Genomic DNA, 6382 nt, shown 5'->3' on the forward strand with positions numbered 1-6382 from the left:
AGGATTATACTCTTTTTCTGCATAAAGGAGCAAGTCATTAGATTTAGTTTCACATGATCAGATAAGATTTAAAAACAGTTTATGACATTTCCAGTGTGTATTTTGAGACAGCTGACAGATAATAATATAATCCATTCCCTAGTCAGAAGGCACTAGGTTTTAAAGGATCAAGGAACAGCCTTCAGAGATCAGTGTTCTGCCACAGCCTTTAGTTTCAATGGTCTGAATCTCCACTCATGCAATTCCAAGTAGCTGTGGACACATATGTGTAGTGCCTACCTATAAATCAGTGTGTGGAATATAGATTTAAAAAGCAGCACTAAGAATTTTATTCCATGCTGTACCCCAACAGAACCAAAGTTCTCTCTCCCTCTGCCCATGATTCTTGGGCTGTTTTCTGAGGCACAAAGTGTTCGTTCTTTGTTGACAAAAGAGGACTAATAATTATGTCACTGTTTCCCTTTGACTTCCAAGAAAGGCTATATAGAGATTTCTCTGGCAAAACAGTGCTCTCTTCTTGGGTGTGGATTAAATGCTGGTCTTGGAATTGAAGAGAATTTACATAAGTGCTGTTTGTCAAAGCAACAGCTATTCCTTACATTATCAGCCAAACATTTAAATCTTAATGACGGACACTGTTGCCTAAAAGATGGCGATTTTCCTGCTGAGAGATTGCATTAGATTCAAGGGACACAGCTCATTTCCATTCACTAAGCAGTCTCTCTAGCAATGACATGCAGTGCTTGAAACTGTTTATTTCCAAATTCAGGCCTCCTCTGCATCAGTCATCAGCTTCAATTACCAGTTTTCCCGGAGCCGAGCCATCAGGCAGCCTGACATCAGGGTCCAACCTAATTCCCACCTTCTCCAAAGTCAAGAGCATAATGTGCAGATGAAAAGGTGGGAAATAGCCTGGACTTCATTAGCATGCAGAGGCTGCTTGTTCATTTGCTTGCTGCGAATGAAAGTTCTGACACTCAGGCGCTTTTCTGCAATATGAGAAAAAGGCCTCTTCAGAGTATATGATGTCCTTACTGGCAAGGAAAGGTCATCAAACAGGCAGACACTGACCTTGCTCCCTGCTCTTCATGACTAGTTTATTGATTCCAGGAACACCTCATTACATGCTGGATCAACATATTATTGCTATGTTCAGTGACTGAATTGTTTACAAGTGTCTTTATTGCTGGCAAAAGCCATCCACAGGATGCACGGCTGCACTCATTTGGATGTGACCTGCCAATTATGTGTTATCCGATATGTTGCTGGGTGTCTTGATCCTTGACCGGGGCTGCTGCCCTGCATCAGTGCAGTCCCATTTACTACTTCGTTCTAACCGCTCTTTGGGAAAGTATCCATTAGCCTGTCAGTGTGTAAATTTGTTTTCTTACCTTCGCTACAGGAAATCGGGAGCCTTCTTGTGCTGTCATTTGTTATGCATGAGGTTCATAATCAGTTGGGGGAAGGAATGTTTTTATTGTGTCTCATGATAACCTACACAATTTGTAGTCAGGCTGCATTGCAAGAGAGTAATGGGACTTGTTACAGAGACACACATAGGCCCGATGAGAGAGACCTGTCATATTTTATTTTATTCAGGCACAGCTCCCGAAAAGCCATGCAAGACCACTGATTTATTAGCAAGAGAGAAGGCAAGAAACAATCCACCACCCCCACCTCCACAAGCTGCTGATTGCCTGGCTCTAAAGTCCAATAACTTACCACGCAGGAAATGCCTTTTCCCCTTCTGTGTCTGTGGGTTTTTTTTCTCTTGTGGCTTGCATTATTATCAAATAAATATGTGCCTCATTTTAAGTACATCAGAGAAGTTGTGCCAGGCAGACCAAACCAAACGCCCCCTCTGGCCCAGCATACTGTCCCAACTGTAGGCGCCAACTGCAAACACAAGTGGGGGCCAAAGCACAATAGCACTTTGTGCCTTAGGTTGCCCAGCAACTACTTATAGACAGGTGCACTCCCTCTGATTCATAGCCATTATGACATGGCAACATTGGGCAGTCTGCTCCCATTCCCACTCTTATTGTCACTCCTGAATTAAAGGAGATGTGCTACTGCGCAACCATTCCCTGATTTTGTCCTCCAGCTGCACATGCTCAGAGGAAACCTGATTGGATGTCCTTCTAGAGGCTTGTTCAGCCCTTTGCATGGAATCAGTGCTTTTTTTGTAAAAGAAAAAAGTGCCGGAACTCACACATGTTATACAACCCGCCTTGCCTACCCTACAAGGTTCCATCCCAAAAAGGTGCCGGAACTCCGTTCTGAGCGTTCAATGAGAAAAAAAGCCCTGCATGGAATAATGTGTAAAAACAGCTCATCGTGTATGGAGCTCGCAAATCATGTATGCTTCAAATATCTCAAAGACAACACTGTCCTGTTACATTTGAGATAGAACAGGTGTAAATCTAAAGCCAAAGGAGAAGAGCAAAAGGGGAAATATTGAATCACATGGCTGAATTTATGGTGTGTATGTAGGGAAAACACAACTTCCAAATCAGAGTTACAAGCAGGGCTTTTTTTCTCATAGAAGTCTCAGAACGGAGTTCCGGCACCTTTTTTGGATGGAACCTTGTAGGGTAGGCAAGGCGGGTTGTATGACGTGTGTGAGTTCCGGCACCTTTTTCTTTTACAAAAAAAGAACTCAAGTAGGCAGGGTTTGTTTCTGTTAGGAGGTATGATTACAGGATCAGGTAGCCTTGATAGATTTTCCTTTGATTCAAACACATGCATTTGGAAATGTATCAAAAAAAATATTGGAGTGACATGTTATGTTTTGAGAAGGGAAATTCTCAGCTATGAATTTATCAGGCCATTCTTCTCAGTCTGAAGTAAGCAAATCAAGGTGTTAGCCCACCTTTCACTGATGCTCTAAGGCAGGGCTTTTCAACCTTTTCACGTATCGAACCACTTTTAGGACATGACAATATTCGAGAACCACCAGTGCTTAGCAAAGTGTCAAAAACTTGATGACTAAAAATAAGGGGAAGGGGATTTGGGGTTTTACTGGTTAGATTCATTTCTTGTTATAGAAATGGCTAGTTTATAATATTATGGAAAAGTAAAAAGTGGAGGTTCATTGTTAATGCTTCCTTCTACTGCAACAGAGGAAGTCGGAAGTCAATGCCTTTTCTTTTCCTTTCTCCCCCTCACTTTTTCCCCCTTTTTCTTCCCCACTGTGTCCTACTATTTGCTTTTGCATTTTTGTATTTTATTCTATAATCTAATAAAATGTTACAAACTGTGGGGGGGGGGGGAAAGGAAAAAAGTACCGGTTTTAATTTTTTTGGTGCGGCTCCTTTGCTGAATCACTTTTTCTTTACACTGACAAATGTATGATGAATTTCTCAATATTTATTAATATGCACCACTACCTTGATGGTCAGGTGGCTGGTCAGCCTGTCTTCCTCTCCTCTCCTCACCCCTCGCTCTCTCTCTCACACACACACTTCCCACCAAAAGCATTTTGTCTCTGTCACACACACACACATACACACACCTCCCCAAAAGCCTTTCCTCTCTGCCTCTCTCCTCTCTGCCTCTCATACTGCTTCTCTGACAAAAGCCCTTTCTCTTCTGACTCTTTTTCCCACCTCTTTTTTTCCCTCTGCCTCTCCCACCAAAACTGCCTCCTTTGATAGCCTCTCCTGTCTCCGCCCTCCTCCTCCTTTCACTTCCAGGTGAGCCGGAAGTGCGGATCCTGGGGCCTTTGTCTCGTCCCAGCAGCCCTGCAGCTCCTGATGACTCTCTCAGGGCAAGTCCTGCGCTCAGCCACTTTAGCTCCCTCCCTCCTCCGCTACACTTGGCTAGGCTGGGCAGGGTCACGTACCATCTGCCAAGTGCCAATGTACCACCGGTTGAAAAGCCCTGTTCTAAGGAATACTCAGGTAATACGAGTGCAGCAGTGTGAATATTTGAATGAAGCCGTATCATTGTACATGACGAAACACAGCCTGGTATAATGTTTAAGGTGTTGGGCTAAAGAAGATCCAGGTTCAAGGCCATTCTCAACTACAGCATTCCCTGAAGGCATACCCATACTGCACCCTCTCTCCTGACAGAGATGTTTTGGCAGAAACTGGCTAGCTCTTCATGCAAACCCAATGGGACAGTTCTCTGTTCCATTTGCCTCCTGCCTTTCCAAAGAACTGCCTATCACGGTTCTTCCTGTGTGTTGTCTTTTTCGCCATATTCTCTCGTGTGTAAGTAAATTTATCACAAAAATGCTGAATGGTGGACTTAAAAAAAAACAAGGAGTGGAAAGCATTAATTAAATTTTTTCCAACAGCTTCAAACCAAGGACATTCTGGATATAAGACAAGTATTACCATTTGATTAATAAAGGAGAAACAGTATTATAGCATCTTTATTAGGTATTATTCTAGAAAAGGAGGGGAAATGAGGGGGGAGACATTCCTAACTCTGTGAAATAGCCAGTAATATGCGGGGGTGGCACTTTGTAATAAACGTATGCTCATGTTTATAAGCTGAGAATTTTAGCTGCCAAAATGCACCTAAAATCAGGTTTGGCTGATCTGTGGATGGATTTAGCTGCAGGTACATATGGTAATATTTTAAAAGTGCCTATATTTCTCATATAATGTATATTACCAGGTATGCCCACACCTAGGTAAGCAGGCCCTCAACTTGATAATCAAAGCATCATGAAAAATCAGTTCATTTGCAAGTGGCACATTTTTCATGATGGTTTTGTTAAAAACTTGATGGTTGGATCCACCTCCTCTGGCATATATGTAAGTATATTTAGTACCTCTTCTAGATCTGTAAGAATCTTGTTTTCTTGATTGTGAGCTGCTGTAAATGACACATTCATACTGTATTGACTCTTTTTCTTCTATGAATAATTGAACTCATATAGTTCTAGGTGTTTTGAATAGCCATCCAAAAGCAGCATAGAAAATCTTTTGATAAAAAACCCAGTTTGATAAAATGTGGCTGGATATAACCAGTTAGCTATTTCCAAGTTGAATTTTCTGTTGTGAAGCAGGCCCAATGAAAGAGAATGCTCCAGCCTTGATCTCAGGGGGGGAAAAACATTTTTCAATGTATAATCTTGCCAGGGGGAAGTTGAAAACAGTTTATCACTTCATTTAATCAGGTTCCATGCCCCAGCTGAATAAATGCTGAGAAGATCAGTTTGCATGACATTGAAAATGATGATTGATTTGAAGAACTGCAGATTGTTAATTCCTTTGAGGTTCTCTGGATCTAATGTTTTGGGCTTTTATAGCATTTGATGATCCAAAAGATTTGGGGGGGGGGGAAATGTCAACAGGCTCAATTGAATATTAATTATCTGCACCAGGAACCTTGTGCTCCCAAGCAAAGCTACTGAGGTCATCACAGAAAATCTAATTATACAGTAAAATCAGATACACAACATGGTGTTATAAGGATAGAGTTCTTTCATGAACTGTGTAGCTTGAGTTAATGATTGTATTTCTTCGGGGGAATCTCAAAATTGAATCAGATGCTAAAGTAGCTATAATTATGTTATCTATAGTTATGTTATCAGCAGCTGGGAGCTTGGGGGTGAGTATAATGATAAACCAGTGTTTTCCACCTGCAAAATCCAGCCATTCAGAGAAACCTTTCTAAAGTGTTGGCTTAAGCTTTTTTTAGCCTATTCAAAAGAATATTGTCACCAAGTTCCTTTTCTTCTGAAGGCCAAACTAGGCACTGATGTACTAAGTTTTCTGAATGCCATATTACATTTTACTAAACAACGAAAGACAATTGCAGTGCAGGATTCAGAATAGGATTGTAGAGTTAAAGAAAGAATAGATAGAGTTAAATAACAAGAAGAATATGTGAAAAAAATGTCTGAAAATGGAATGGATCACCCAAAGTCACCAGCCAGCTTTCATGCCTAAGATGGGAGTAGAACTCAGTTTCCTGGTTTTTAGCCTGGTGCCTTAACCACTAGATCAAACTATGCAACCTGTATCTACACCAGACATGTCAAACACAAGACCTGGGGGCTGGATCCGGCCCACGAAGTGGTTTCATGTGGCCCGTGAAGCCATCCTCGAAACAGTGAGGGAACGGCCCCCACTGCCTTGGCCCTGGCCCAGAGACCCTCCTTCTGCCAGAGACCCTCAGATCTGTCCCACTCCTGCCCAGGCCCCCATAGGCACCCTTGATGCGAACGATGTAGAGCTGGCCATGCCCACCCAGTAGGCCATACGCACTTTAGCCATGCCCACCCAGTAGGCCATGCCCACCCTGGCCACGCCCACCCAGCCCCCTGAGAGTAACCGCAATGCTGATGCGGCCCTCAATGAAATTGAGTTTGACACCCCTGATCTACACAAACAGTCCACTGTAATGCTAAGCAAGGCAAAAG

The sequence above is a fragment of the Vipera berus genome, assembly GCF_964194415.1.
Source record: "Vipera berus genome assembly, chromosome: 3".
Taxonomy (NCBI): domain Eukaryota; kingdom Metazoa; phylum Chordata; class Lepidosauria; order Squamata; family Viperidae; genus Vipera; species Vipera berus.